Genomic DNA, 16,533 nt, shown 5'->3' with positions numbered 1-16,533 from the left:
TTAGTTTTGACTCCCTAGTCAAATAAATAGTTATGTGTATTAAAATTTCTAACACCATCTATATATTGCGAAAACTAGTTTTTAGAGGCTAGTGTAAATTGGTGCAATTACTAAGAGTTTCACATATTTTTAGGACATTTCGTTTTTGCTTTTAGTGCATTCTACCTCATTTTTTAACTAAAAATTGGCCTGTTTACTTTTAAATTTTATTTGAAAATATCGTGTTTATAAGCAAATAATGTGCGTAAGATGAAAAAAAATACTCCAACATATTCTGAATGAGAGGCAACAGTCAGTTTCTTTAATTCAATGTTTTGCAAATGTATAACTGTATTTTTTATTTCTGAAATTTCAAAGCTCTGTAGCAACACTATACATAGTGTTTGTATATGTGTGTGTGATTGCACTACTATTTGAATTTTACTTTTTATTTCAAGACAAGAAAATACTATTTGTTTTTATGGATTTGTGTCTTTCATATTAAACTTTTTTGTCAAATAATTACCTTCAATTCGCCAAATGCAACACTATATATTTTCCAAATAATTAATTTCATTTTTTGAACAACACTTTATATTTTGATTTCCTATTTTTGTTAAGGAATTAATTCTGTAGTTTGTGCTATTGAATTTGGCCCCAGGTATTTATTGCTGGAAAAATCGTGTTTGTCACTAAACATATAATATGCGGACACACATTATGTAATATAATCATCATGTTTAATCTCTGACTAACACGATGAGAGTAAGAGACAAGTTGTTGTAAGTAATGTGTGCATTTCATAATTATAATTTGAATACATATATGTATATATGTATAGGGGAATCAGATTGTGGTCACCACTGCAGAAAGCTCCCACCATTCACGAAATCAGAAACTCTGGGCCCCTTTTCTTATTAGTCTGAAACGTGTAAGTATTACCAACAGTATGAAAGGTACTTTGTTTGAAGTTCACCAAGTCAGAGGAACAGAATCTATTGAAGCAAGAGACAAACCTTCGACATTGAATTCAGAGTTGTGTTCTTTACTTTTATTAAATCTCAAAGAATTGGGATACATTTGGAAGGGTTCCACACAAACTGTTAGCCTTCACAGACTTGAAAGTATTCGATTGGACAGTTGTCCAAAGTTGAGGAATATTTTCACTCTTGCAGTTGTCACAAGCCTTTCAGAATTGAAGAGATTACAAGTAGATTCTTGTAAGGAATTTCAGGGAATATTTTGTGAAGAATCACTTGAAAATCTTTCTTCTTCTTCTTCTAATGTTTGCTTTCCCCAACTTGAGAGTATTATGATACGGAGATGCAATAAAATGAAAAGGGTGTTCTCATATTCTATGGCTTATCATCATTGTCCTTCACTAGAGAACTTGAAGATAATGTATTGCCCTGGACTAGAGAGGGTTGTTGATAAAGAAGCAGCACATGATGGGGATTGGCGGCTACCTCTTCTCAAACTGAAGGAATTACATCTATGGATGTTACCAAAATTGAGAGAGATATTTGGAGGAGGATTATTGGAATGTTCACAACACGTAAGTATTTTCCATAAACAATCAAATACTCCTCCAATCCTTAATATAAGACCAATTTAACTAATTTGATTAGATTAAGGAAGTTAGGTAAGTTAGTTAATTATAAAAAAAGTGACACATTTTTTCTAAAATACCATAATCATCTTTCTTAATAGCCCCTCCCTCTTCCACTTAATTATGGTTGAAGGAGTATCCATAGGGTTAATTTAGAGAAAATTGATAAGTATGAGAAATTGGTCTTATATTTAGGACCAAAACTAATTCAAAAATTGGGTCCTATATTAAGGATCGGAGGAGTATTATTTTTAGCTCAACATGTTGCTTTTCTCATAATAAATAATAAACATGAATGATAAAATGCTGTTATTTTTAATCTTTTCTTGTTATTTTTTTGTTGGTAAACTCTTTTTTCCCGATAAAACGTACATTAACTCCTTTTGTTCTTTTGCTTTTAAAATTGTTGTCAAAATAATTTCTTTCGCATTGCCAAATAATTTCCTTTGTTGAGTCTACCTCTTTTTTCCTGTTAAAAATTGGCATGTTTATTTTTAAATTTATTTGAAAAAATCGTGTTTACTATCAAAGAATATAGATATATATATATAAATTAGTTTTCAGAATAAATCTTGAATATAATAACAGGATCTAATTATTTCAATCTTTGGTTACTGTTTTGGCGCGAGCTCATTATTGTGGAAATGGAAAGTAATCATCCAAGACCGTTTTATTTGAAACAAATCAGTTTCTACAATATATGAAGGTCTAAATTAATCAAACTTATGTTATTACAATATTAAAATTATGTGAAAAATGGGATTTAATTCGTAACATTAATTTATTGTTTTATTGGCCGTGGTTCATATATATATATATATATATATATATATATATATAATATTGTCCATCTTTCGGATTGTCACCTAACCATGGAATATAATGACTTTACAGAAAAATGAGAATGAGAGAGCCTGGGCTGTGAATTCAGAATTGTGCTCTATATATTTAATAGGTCTACAAGTGTTGGAATATATTTGGAAGGGCTCCACACAAAGTGTGAGCCTCTATAGACTTGAAAGTGTTGAATTGTGGGAATGTTCAAAGTTGAGGAATATTTTCACTCTTGCAATTGTCACAAGCCTTCCAGAACTGAAGACATTAGAAGTAGATTCTTGTGAGGAATTGCAGGGGATATTTTGTGAAGAAACATTTGAAAACCTTTCTTTTTCTTCTAATGTTTGCTTCCCCAAACTTAAGTTTATTAAGATATGGGAATGCAATAAAATGAAAAGGGTGTTCTCATATTCTCTACCTTCTCATCATTGTCCTTCACTAGAGTGTTTGGACATAAGGAATTGCTCTGAACTAGAGAGGGTTGTTGATGAAGAAGCAGCACATGATGGGGATTGGCGGCTACCTCTTCTCAAAGGAATTAGATCTGAGAGAGTTGCCGAAATTGAGAGACATATTTGGAGGAGGATTTTTGGAGTGTCCGCAACACGTAAGTATTTTCCGCAAATAATGAAATGTTATTTTTAGCTCAACTTATTGCATTTCTGATAATAAATAATAAACATGAATGACAACATGCTATTATTTTTAGTCTATATTTGTTATTTTTTATTAATGATTTTTTTCCTGAAAAAACGTTAACTCCTTTTGTTCTTTTATTTTTAAAATTTTTGCCAAAATAATTTGGGAAAATCCTAATTAAATCTACTTATTAAGACTTGCACTTTTAACAAATTCCTAATTAGGCCAAGAGCTCTTATTAGGAATTTTTGAATATAGTTAAAGGACTAAAATAATTTTTTATTATTTAAATAATATTATTTTGAAGACAAAAAATTAAACCATGAAAACTTGAATAGTATTTATTTTAAAAAAATTTTACATAAGAAAATTTGACAATACTAAAGGCAAAAAATTGACAATGCATAATATAATATTTTATACTAACTCTAATGTATTGATAAGAAATTTATGGGAATAGGGACTTTTTTTTTTTGGTAATGGGAACAGGGGCCTTTTAATTACTTGATTCCAACCCCATTAAATTAATAATTTTTCAAAGGAATTTTTTTCTTATAATTAAAAAAAATCATAATCTCAATATATTTGTAGACTTAAGCATCAAATTTGCTATTTTTTTCTTAAGTGCTTTGGTATATCTGTCACATAGAGGTTCTCATCATGTTATATTTTATAATCTCATTACTAATAATTAATATGAAATTGTATTAGAAATCTAAATTATTTTTCCAACGTTTGATAGGACAAATGGAATAATATGACCTACTTAATATAAATTTATGCCCAAAAAAAAAATCATAGAATGCATAAAGCCAATAGATCATCTGGCAGCATCTCAAAAAAAAAAAAAAGAAAAGAAGCTAGGTCATAGATTGATTAGAGCAATTACCAATTTGGTAACTTAAAGGGACATTTTAGTCTTTTAACAATATTAAAAAATTCCTAATAAGGCTCTTTGACTTAATTAGGGATTTGTTAAAAGTGTAAGTCTTAATTTAGATTTTCATATTTCAACCAGGTTTAATTGTGATTCTCACAAATAATTTCTTTCACATCGCCAAATAATTTTTATGTTATTAGAATATTAAAATTATGAGACAAAAAGGATTTAATTCTTAATGTTAATTTATAGTTCTATTTGATGTGGTTCATAGATATTGCCCATCTTTCAGATTGTCATGTAACAATTGAATATAATTACTTTACAGAAAAATGAGAATGAGAGAGCAAGGGTAGTGAATTCAGAATTGTGCTCTATATATTTAGAAGATATAGAAGTGTTGGAATGTATTTGGAAGGGCCCCACACAAAGTGTGAGCCTCCACAAACTTAAAGATGTTACATTGGAGAGTTGCACAAAGTTGAGAAATGTTTTCACTCTTGCTATTGTTACAAGCCTTCTAGAGTTGTGGTCACTTAAAGTTTCTTATTGTGAGGAATGGGAGGGAATATTCTGCAATGAATCACTCAAGCACCTTTCTTCTTCTAATGTTTGCTTCCCCAAACTTGGGAAAATTGAGATAACTGCATGCAACAAAGTAAAATGGTTGTTCTCATCATATTGTCTGGCTTCTCATTGTCCTTCATTAGAGAAAATACACATAAAGGATTGCTCTGAACTTGAGGGGGTTGTTAAGGGATCTAAAGATAAAGTTGATGATCATGAAAACTTGTTCCCCAAATTGAAGGATTTGAGTCTCAATAATTTGCCAAAGTTGAGAGAGATATATGAAGGTTATAAGTTCAATTTCCTATCTGGTACCATACATATACAAGATTGTCCAAATATGCACACTATCCCTCTATTGGAATACAATGCCTCATCAGGTACCTCCCCCACCTACACTTTTTATTTCCACGTGGACACACTCTTCCTTTCAAACTCTATCTTTTGATGCTTTTTTATATTTTAATTTTTTTGAATGGATGAAATAGTTTTGTGTTGTTGCTATTCATGTCACTCTGTCCAATACAGCACTTCATTTCCAATCTGGTCGTCTTATATATCAAACACATGATTTTGTATTTCACTGTTACTATTTAAAATCACTTGTTTAACCCCCCCGGCCCTTCAAAAAGAGATTTTTTTGGGGGCTATTTTATAAGAAATTTGAATTTGAATCTTTTATTCTCCTTAAGGTGTTGGTTTCTACATATATAATTGTCATTTTATAAAAAATATTATATTAAATGAATGACATGTTGCAGTAATAGTAGATTTCAATAAGTACGTAACCCAAACTAATCAATGTTCGCCATGTTCACATTTTTATCACATTATTAGCATCATTATTAATAGTAAGATAATCTAATGACAAATTTACAAAATGCGTAGGAAAAATTAGGCTGTTAGTTTTTATTTTTGTCTTTGTGTCATTTTGACGTAACATTTAAGCTTCTAATTAATTGTCTTCTTTTTCAGAATCAGAGGTCAAATCAGAAAATTAAAACTAAAAGAGTGATGAGGAGCTTTGGATCTTCTAAAGGTTTCTTTATCTGCATTTGTGCTTTACTAAATGCTGTGTGGAAGTGTGTTGAATTTGTGTCAGTGTGTTAAAAATTATACAAATAAGAAAGTAGATATATCTTTGTTTTGAAATTGTGTTTGACTTGAGATGTGTTGGAGTTATGTAATTACATTGAAGGTTGTACACAAAATATAATAATTGTGTGGCTGTGTGGACTTTTTATTTCATCTGTAACATTTATATAGCATTTCACTTTTTTACATGCTGCATTAATTAATGGTTTCTTCTATTGTCTTTTATCTCATCATTGCAATATAATTTATAATTATGATTTGCAAAGAAATACAAACCATATTCATGTTTATTAGGAGAACAATGAGAAAAAGAAAAATTTGCTTGAGAAAAAAAACCTCTATTACAAAGAATATATTAACAATAAAAAGAACAATAAACTATTATTTTATATTACAACTATATTTTCATAGAACTTATAATTAGACCAGACATAATTAAAAAATTGATAACCAATAAGAATCAGTAAATATTCACCCGGCATTTAAAATAAATTGCACACAGCCCAACCAAAATTTCAAGATTATAACACAATAGCAAGTTATTGTTTCGTAACATACAACAGCCTCCATGGAATTATCTTAGAGAGAAGATACATTATATATGCGACCTGATTCCACAACATTTCCATCGTCTGCCACATAATAATTAAGTTATGAAATGTTACGAGGAATCTGAAAATTAGGGAAATTGATTTGGCAGCACTTATAATTTTATTAAATTTTGAATCAGGTCCCTTAACATTTTTTTTCCTCTTGGAAATGCTGTTAGTTTCCTGTGGCGCTACACACCGACAAAGATTGTGCCCAAATTAAAGCAAAGTCCTGAATCTCCTGGTTTATACAGTGGAATGTGCCACAGCCAAACCTTCCAACACAACATATCCATGAATTCTTCTTGCAGAACCACTTGCTATCCCTGTTCTGCTTTAGTGAATCGCTTCACTTCAAGGCATTGAAGTTAAGTTTTAGTAAATCAAATTATTTAAAATCATGAAAATAATTTTGGCAAATAATCAATCCATTTCCCTAATTTGCTTTTAAAACTGAGTTAGTAGAATAGAGAATATGTATCTCATCAATCAATTCATTTTCCTTGTAAGTTATTTCTAAATCCTTACCCTTACATATACAGATTTTTTTCAGTCTTTGTCAGTTCATTTGCTAACTCGTAAGAAATCATGTGTGTGTGTGTGTGTGTGTAACCCAACAATCAATACATCTAAGTTTTTCAAGTGTGGAGGAAGGAGGAGTATGATCCAGTCCTTAAGAGGCTAACGAAGAAAATAGTGATGGCTGGTTGTCGCTGATTATGGTAAACCATGTGCACTTAAGGTAACTAAAGGCAGAGAACAGAGGTAAACGAGGAGGACTTCATGAAAGCTGACTTGTTGGGTTTGGAAGGTTTTGCCATGACTGATTCTATAGGATAAACAACAGCCTCCATGGAATTATTATGTGTGGGAAATTTGTTCTCTCTTCTCTCCGCCCAATCAGCTTCAAAATATACATACGGGGCTGCAATAGAAAAACAGAGTGTCAGTATTAAGCATATTTCAGTGCTTCAAGCAATGTTCTTTCATCAGATAACCAAATTATCATCAAAAAACAACATTCTTTTATTTGGGATTAGATATTATACGTGATGGGATGAAGATCAGAGTATCTCAAGCAACTCTAAAGCTTCTTTCAAGAATCAATCCATCTTTTTCTATACGTAAATCATGCAAGACACAAGATTGTCAATTTATAGGAAGAAAAGCAGAAATTTTTTTGACGCGTCTGTGATGACTCCAGACGTGGCCAAAGAAATTAAGATTCCAATCATCAACATGAATAAATCATGAAGTGACTTACTTTTGAACGGTGGTTTTAAACAATGATTTCATAAATCAGGAACTCTCTTCTTGCTCATCCATCTCATTAGTAGCCGAATCTGTCTTGAAGGTCCCACCCACATCCTCTTCACCTGCTTCACCTTTCTGAGGCTTCCAGTATCTGCCATTCAAAATAAAGAGCATGTCCATCACCATCCTTGAAGTTCAAAGCTCTAAATTAAATTAAGAGGGAAGGGAAGTATGACCAAATACCAAAATAAATTGTTGAGAAGTGCATTAGCTTATGACTTACTTGTACCAATTGAGTAAACTAAGACCAACAATGATAGTGAAGAGACCAAGTCCTTTCAACCAAGTAAATTGATCATGAAAGTACAGGACAACAACCTACACAAACATGAAAATTAAACATATATGACAAAAATTTAACAACTTAAAAAAAATCAAATCTAATTTTGTATCTAAAGTACTTCAATGAGTAGAAAAATAAATAACAGCATGAGCCATTTGTGTGCAGATACGTTGCAGTCGTATAGAAAAACCTGTTAAAACCCACCACACCGACAATTCAGCAAATGCAGAAACAACAACTCAATATTATAGAAAGCTGAATACAACAACCTAAAAACTAATCAAATTATAATGCGCAATCTGTGTCAAGTAATTTGGAAACCTTCTTAAGTAATTTTTTTCATGAGTCATGAATGACATCAGCACAAAAGTGACGACTTAACTAGGTTCTTTAGAAATATGAGACAGACCAAAATAAAGGATGGTAGCCACTGGATGTTCATGTCAACAAACTGGCATAGAAAAGGTAAAAAAATGATACCAATATGGTGACAGCCTCCTTAACAACCCCAGCCATTGTAACTGTGATGGCACTAGTTACTAAGACAAGAACATACTCTGTTCATACCTGCAAAAAAGAGATCCACGTTTGAAAATTGATTTGACAGGAGGAAAAAATTGAAAGTTTAAACATCAAACAACCAGAAAGTCAAATGGCAAATATTGTAGCGTCATGTCCTAGGAAAGGGAACATTTACTCTCACCAAAAGAAAAGCAAGTGCACCACCTAAAAGCATTAGTAAACAGCTCTGAGTAATATGCCATGGACTATTAAAATATTCATTGTGCCTGAATTTTCCCCATGGATCCAATGCAAGAGGGAGAAGAGCAGTTGCCCCTGCCATTACTGGAGTTACATAGCTCATCAAGGTAAGCGGATTATTTATCCCTGAAATTATTTTGGAAAAAGTATCAGCATTTCATTAAAAAGGTATAGATCTTTTAAATCTCTCAATAGAAAATGAACAACGTTAGAGGAAAAACTACAATAAAGAAAGAGTATTCAAAGAAGATAAAAATAGAAAAAAATACTAAAACAGGTCAGAAGCCAGAGATAAGCTCACACATGTCCAAGGTCAGTGCATGGTAAGCTATGTTCTAGAGCATAAAGTATGATGAATGGTTAAATGTTGGTTTAAAAGTAAGAATCTAGCAGTCTGCCTAGATCTAGTCCATAGAGAAAGACCATTAAAGAAACTTTAGTCTCAACAAAACTTCTGACTAATTCAACAACCTCTCTTAACAGGAATACCATCCATAATATCAAATATTATTTTTAACCCATGTTGTAATTATAGGAATTTTCTCAGTTATTGTTTGCATGGGATGACAATCTATATTCAGCAACGGAAGCCTCAATGAATGGGAGCTGTAACTTTAGTGGACCAAATGTTGCGATAATTCTTTGTCAAGTAAGTTCCAACCTACGTGAAATGCGCAACAGTTTGGTCACTGTCCTAGAGGCCGGCTCAGTAAAACAGACATGGCAATGAAGACGCAAACTAACTGCACCTGAACAAGAAGACCTTATGAAGCTTTACTGTTACTTAGGATTGGCTTTAGGCCTTTTCAGCACAACAGGCGAAAAAGGCCTCCTCTCGAAGAGGCTTAAGCCATTAGTGAGATACTACGTTAGAAATCTAGAACTCTAACCTTGTGCTAAGACCTACGACTTAAAGGGTTGTGTTTAGGTACATGGTTTCTATGGGGCAGTGATCTCTCAAATGGTAATGAAGGCATGCAAAGGTCCCACATCATCTTCTAAGAACAATTAAGAAAATAATCAAATCAGAATGACCATTCTTTTTGCTTACATGGCTGGTTTAAGATGTCCACGATTTGTCAGTGATGCCAATCTTCCAAAACAATATTTCTAATTTAAGGGAAGACTTTGGAGGTAAACTTGACTTAATAATACCAAAATTTAATTCAATTTAGTAGAGGGAGCATTTAAATAAGGTAATCAAAGAATAACTAATAAAAGGGAAAACATATGGTTCCACAATTTCACAAGGAGATATAATGGTCATTAGTTTTCAAAAATTGTAATCCTAACAAATAAAGGTACATTTCTGTCAAATTCTATTTCCTCAATTTTACATATTCATCTAGTCATGGGACAAAAAAAATCGTTGCTTCCAAAAACGATAGACAGAGTCTTCAGCAACACTTAAAAACATGGTAGCTAGTTCAGAAAGCATTGAACCTATGTGCCCACCTACAATAGGACAGCAAGGTGCTTTGGGATTGTCGTCATTTATTTTATTTTATTTTATTTTTCCTTTGCATGTGATGTGACTCAGTGGAGCATAGTTGCATAACCGTTTTTAGCCTAAGATTTCTCCCTCACATCGCTTATGGTACAAGAGGGATTTTGTTTCCCCTGTTCCTTGGGATTTGAAATAAAGGGTATCTACTGGCGCTGCTATACAAATTACACAAATGGACTGATTTTCACTCTTGCTATGTACTTCCTATTGTTACGTACTTCCTATCTCTATGAATTAATTTCATAAAAAATGAGAACTTGAACTGGCGCATATTCATGTCAAGTCTCCGAAAATACCAAAAAATATATCATTGAATAAGTTAACAATAGTCATGATGAAGTGAGACTACTCATTTCTCATCAAAATATCACATAAATCTACAAAACTGTTTTCCTTAAAAACTATTACTGCGGAGCTATTCACGACACTTACCATAGGCTTCTTTCTTTAGCATTGGTTTGGTGTCAAATTGCATGATGAAAACAAAGACCAAGTCAGCCCAGCAAAATGGAGTAAGAATATTTGTTAAGGGCAAAAAAATTGAGGGCACAAAATAAGAAAATAGATACTAAAAAGAAATCAGAAACAAAATGTGAACCTGCAGAAGAATCTGAGTCATGCACCAACGAAACCCAGACATAGAAGCAGTAAGCATAACAAGTACAAATCCCCAAAATTCAAATTCTGTCTCTTTTGCAACTACATTTAAAGGGAATTGTATTTCAGATGGACACACAAATTTCTCAGTGTGCAAAAGTTCCCAAGACTTAAAAAACGTACTTAGCAACTAAAGAAAGGAAAAAGGAAAAAGAAAAGAACATTGTGCAGATGTATAAAATATCATTCTTGGTTTCAAATCATTAATTTTGATCCCTCTAGTTTCATAAAAACCAAATCGTGTTAAAGGTATAGAAACCACTCATTAGCCTCAGATTGAAAAATTATAAAACTATAGGGACCAAAACCAACAATTTGAAACTGCAGGGTCCAAAACCAAAATTCAATCAAACTATAAGGACTAACAATGGTATTAACGCCATAAAATAATAACTTTTATGATGGAATAAAACAGAAGCATTCCTCATATGAATGTCAAATAGTTCACTGTCCATATTTGACCACTTGCCCAGGTATTCACTGCCTAAAACCAACATTTAGAACCAATTTGAGCATGACCAAGAACACTTCGACCTTGGAATGATTTCTTTTGACAAGGTATGAAAAGTTTGGTAAATAAAGTAGGGCAAAACACAGGCAATGTACTCCCTTAGTAGTGTTATGGTGTATTTGGTTTGACCAAGATGCACACATTTTCAAGGGCGTTTCATTGTCTGTCCAGTAATGAGAATTACATTGATATTCTTCGTTTTTTATAACAATCAATGCAAATCAAAATCTAAATTAAAAGGCAGGAAAGCTAGAGCTGCCATATATACCTGTTAGTAATATACGAATGGAGATAATTAAGATGATGCCTGACAGTTTATAGCTTGGAGTCTCCATTTGCAATTAAATGACAGTAAACAGGTATTAGTACTGAAAATGCATGTATCTACATACAGACATGCATGAGAAGTTTTAGAAACTCCACCAAAAAAAAATGCGTTTCATAGAAAGCACAATATAATATGAAGTGTTCATTTTCATACATGTAACAAAAAATGAAAGGAGACTAGTCTAATTTCTGTGGTATCAGCATGGACATCGATTTTTTCTCCTAAAGTAAAATTGTTTGGACTGGGAGCATTATGGTAGACAACAGTAGCCAGAGGATGTGGCTTGTGAATATTAGGCACTAAACATCTTACATCACCTATCAAAACTCAGTCGGTAATCCTAGACAGTTTAAGAAATCCATGCCTCCATTCAACTTTAGATGGATTCACATTAAATTAATTAAACTACAAAGCATCATTCCCATCCACTGTCACATGATTCTAGTATTTTATTTTCTTTCAGATAAGCAATTTAGAATGTGAAGCCCTGAATAAAAATCAATTTTTCATAGAACTTCACAGTTGGAAACCATGTGGGCATACATAAATGGATAAACTAATTGACAGTGACATTGAACTGTGTTTAAATTCACAGTTGGAAACCATATGGGCATACATAAATGGATCAACTAATTGACAGTAACACTGAACAATGTTTAAATTTATTTTAAAACTAAGAACTCAGCGAAAGTTTTGGATAATCCCAGCATGGCAAGAAAGTGCTATTCCTCAAAGCTAAAGCTTTCTACAATTTGAAGTCTTCTAGGGCCACTAAATGTTCTGTCACACAAAATAAGTCTACCGTTCGTATGGAATCAATAACCATTTAGGTACTAAATAATTGATAGTTTGCAGACAATGTTGTATTTTAGGAATGGTTAGACTTCATAATATAGAATTTAATTTCCTCAATATATCTTACAAATGTAATTCCTCATAACTGAATGTTCAATTTTGATCCCCAGCATTCACAGAGGTCACAAAAACAGAAAGAACAATTACAAAGATCAAAAGACTATAAACTCACCCGAAAGCAAAAGCAGATAGAAGGAGAAAAATTAGAGCAGTAGATTTACACTACAAGCAAGAAAATAAAATAGAGGTAAATGTAGAAAATAAGGATAGTTACTTCCTCAGGGCAAGAAAAACAGAAAGAAAGAAAGATAACGCGGTCTTCAGTAACAATACAAAATAAAATAGATATTATTAGATGTTTCCCTCCTGATGAACAACAAAAAGAGAAACGTCACTAACCATTGTAGCAAAAGTGACAGAGATGAAAACATGAGAAGCATTGCTTAAGTTGATATCCAATGCTATCCCTAGAGCAGTTGGTACAACTGTGAAAGGCAAATTTCATCTGTGGGATTAGTTGATAGAAAAGTCAATAAAGTAAGCGGTTATAAATTTACAACAAAAGTACCGACACGTGGAGAAGGGGGAAATCTTTTTTTTTTTAAAAAAAAAAGTCATACCATTGTCCATAACAAATATTCTTTGACCATTTCATGTCAAAAGCATGTGTGCATTCAATGAAGGGGATGATAATCTGAAAGGCAAAACAATTACAAGAATCCATTCATGTGTGTGTACACACACACAAAGCAATAAGACTAGGATGTGATGTAAATTATGGGAATATTAGGAAAGATGAGTAGAAAAGAGATGCTGTTGTAGAAAATAGTTGTCAGTATTAAAAAAAAATGAAACTTCCACCAAAATTCTGTTTAAAATAGGACACTCCCAATGGAATAAGATTAAATGCAATGGCATAGAACGTTTGAAAAAGTTCTTGTAGGGTTGTAATAATGACATCAGTGGATTGTAATTCATAATAATTCAATTTTTTCAATAAAAATACAATAACTTTAGTAGAGCCAAAAAAGCTTTGAAAGTACAAAGACATGGAGATCAACCATCAAACATAGTTCCGGAAGTAGATAGAAGATAATTAAGGACTAATTTGCCAACTTCAGTTAATTCTTTGGTAGTGGTCAAGCAAGACATTGGGGATGAACAGAGTATCTTTGTCTTCTCTATCAAAGACCCGGTCAATGCCCAATACAAAGTTATTCGGTTAGAGTTTTTTAACTCTATTCTGGTATAAATATTACTGTCCACTCAAAATCTACAAGTTACTGATTCCAATTACTATGATTGTCATCATTTTAAGACAATATTATTCCAAGTTTTGCATGACATATATTTATACTTGAAGAAAGAAGGCAAAAAAATAAATAAATAAAAATAAAATAAAATATACCCAAATTACACATTTACCTCGCCATAAGTAATCCCTCCAAGACATAGAAACACTAGTTTGGAATCTATGAGACCAAAACCAAGTGATAAAGTTTGAAAACACAGCTTGCGTTGCAAAGTAAATAGTATTCATCAGGAAAGGAGCTGGAAACTTTCCCGTAGTGACACCTAACAGACTTTTATTGTGCCTGTTTACAAGCAAAAGGGGAATTTATACATAGTTTGCTTGTAGAAGGAACTTGCAAGGTTAAAAACAGGCTGAAAGTGTACCATAAAAGTATGAAAAACAATGTCTTTAGAATATCTACAGCAGAAACAAGATTTGCTGAGCTTTCTCTCAATGATCCATGCCTAGCTACTGAATGCTGCTATAATTCCACAATCTTTGTTTTTTTATATTTCTTTTACTTCTCATGTACTTTGATCTCTAAAACTAGGCAGAATGAATAAAAGTTATTGTGGCTAGGATTTGCTAGCTGGTGCTGTGAAGAGTAAGCTCTTGTTTGCACATTACTTTTTTAAACAATTAAGCTGGATGTTAATATGAAAATGTACGCATGAAATAATGCCAACATCCACATCTAATTTGGGGCGAAAAAAGGAGAAGAGAAAAATACAAGATTTCTTGAATATTTGAGTCCCGTTATCTATTTTGAGGCCCCTCCCACATCATCTTTCCTTCTGAAGCTTCCAGTGATAGATATTTCCTTTAATCAAACAGAGCTGAGTTCCAACATAAGACTTTTCCTGGACTTGATCATGCTATGCTATAAAATACTGTAGACTGCTATGAATCCAGAATCCCAGATTATGTGTGGCTCTTTAAGAAATTAGTGTTTCATTTTCCTTTCTCTGGTTTGTGTTGAGCTATGGTTTTTTTTTTGGGGGGGGTACGGAAAAGTCTTGAAAAAAAATGTCCTAGGTTAATATAATTACATGTTTAATTACAATTCACGTTTGATGTTGTAGTATGGGTAGATGGATGGAGGAGGTAGCTATGTTAGTAACTGCGTATTTGTTGAGAACAAATTATTTAATACCATACGTTGAAGTCAATTCATTCCGTGCGTTGCACGGGAACTAAATCCTAGTTACTCAACTTATAAATATGTGAGTTTGACTGGTAAACAATGCAAGTCAATTGTTGGCAAAGTTTAAAAAAAAACAGAGAGAAAAGAAAAGAAGGCAAGTCAAGTTGTAAATATGAAATTTTCGGGACATATCCATATTTAGTTTTCTTATCTAAGACCTAGGAGCAATTCTCCCAACTTCTTGTGTTTTTTTTTAACAACAAATATATTTATTGAAGGGAAACAGCCAGCAAAGAAATAAGGCTGGTAAATACAAATACAAAGTCAAGTCAGCATAATTTTCAACATGTCCAGAATCATACTGACTATAGCAGTATTTTGCCATTCAACATTACTTGAGGATTTAGCCACATTAGCTCTGTAAAGTTCTTGGCAATCAGTGTCAAAATATATCTTTGAATAATAAATTGATCACTGAAAGGAATAGCATCACTGTCAGTGATCTCATTTTTCTGCACAAACTGCCAAGAAACAAACCCTCTTCATTTGTTCAAACAATCCCAATTCCAGCAAACTAAAAGCTCCATCTAAGTTTATTTCAACGGAACCTATTGGAGGAGACTTTCGCCTTGTTTTCCGTTTGAGAACCAAGTTCATTAAAATCACCTGCGCAAAGCCAAGCATCATTGACCCCACGAACTAAAGATTGAAGGTCCGACTTTTCTATAGCAGTCTTTCAAATTTCTAATTGTCAAAGCAACCCCCAAACCTTCACAATTCCATGTTATGATTTTCATGAGATTGATGGGGCTGTTGAAGGCCACCCACCTTTGCCTTTGGAATTTCCATCGAATCAGATATGCCAGATTCCTCATACTACTTGGCTTTCCTCAAAGCAATTCTTGTCATCTTAGCTTTTGTTTCCCTGAAGTCCCCTGCAAACTCAGGGACAGAATTCTTCCTATCAGCATCACCACTGCACACTCCAAATCATCATAAGCTTCCCGTTTCAGGTTCAAATTCCCCAAATTGACAGTGACATTTTCCAAATAAAACCCTTTTTAAACCTACAATTGCTTTAGAACTATTATCACTATCCATATGAACAGAAGGAACTTTCTCAGTTCTCAGTACCAGCATCAGACTTCTTAGTTATGACTCCTACCGCCTCTTCATAATCAGATAACAGCCTTCCTAGGAACTTGGTTCCACTAGTGCTAGCACCATGATCAACATTATTCAAGGAAGAATACAAAGAATTATTGCAAATTTCAGAAACTTCTTGTACTGGATCCAGGAAATTAACTTTCTTTCCTTTAAGAACTTCATTAGATTTAGAATACGAAGCTGACAATTTTCCTTTGTCTTAGTAGCCATAATACTCTGAGAACCATTTTCATCAGCATCATGACCCCCCACCCCCAAACATTCCCTGTTTCATTCGTCAGCCGCAACCACTTCAGATTTACCTCAAACCAACCTTCTTGCAAAATAACCAGAGTTCTGATTTGGTTACAGTATATATAAATTCAAGTAAAGAATAATTTCCTTTTCTTTTCTATTTTAATTTTGTTTATTTATTTAAGGCCTCATTATGTTGTTTACGCTACTGTTTCTTTCATTGCCTTTTTCAGAAGGAGGTGTGATCATCAACTCTCTGCTATTTTTTTGGGCTGACAAAA

General features: G+C 32.8%; 1 pseudogene; it reads right to left on the bottom strand.

The window, feature by feature from the left end:
* Positions 1–6,942: 6,942 nt before the first annotated feature.
* On the bottom strand, positions 6,943–15,700 carry LOC114753604 (probable sugar phosphate/phosphate translocator At1g06470; annotated as a pseudogene).
* Positions 15,701–16,533: the final 833 nt, after the last annotated feature.

This window comes from Neltuma alba, unplaced genomic scaffold (assembly GCF_004799145.2).
Source record: "Neltuma alba isolate B1F8T4 unplaced genomic scaffold, ASM479914v2 tig00008021_pilon, whole genome shotgun sequence".
Taxonomy (NCBI): Eukaryota; Viridiplantae; Streptophyta; class Magnoliopsida; order Fabales; family Fabaceae; genus Neltuma; species Neltuma alba.
This window is presented reverse-complemented; position numbering and strand designations above follow the sequence as displayed.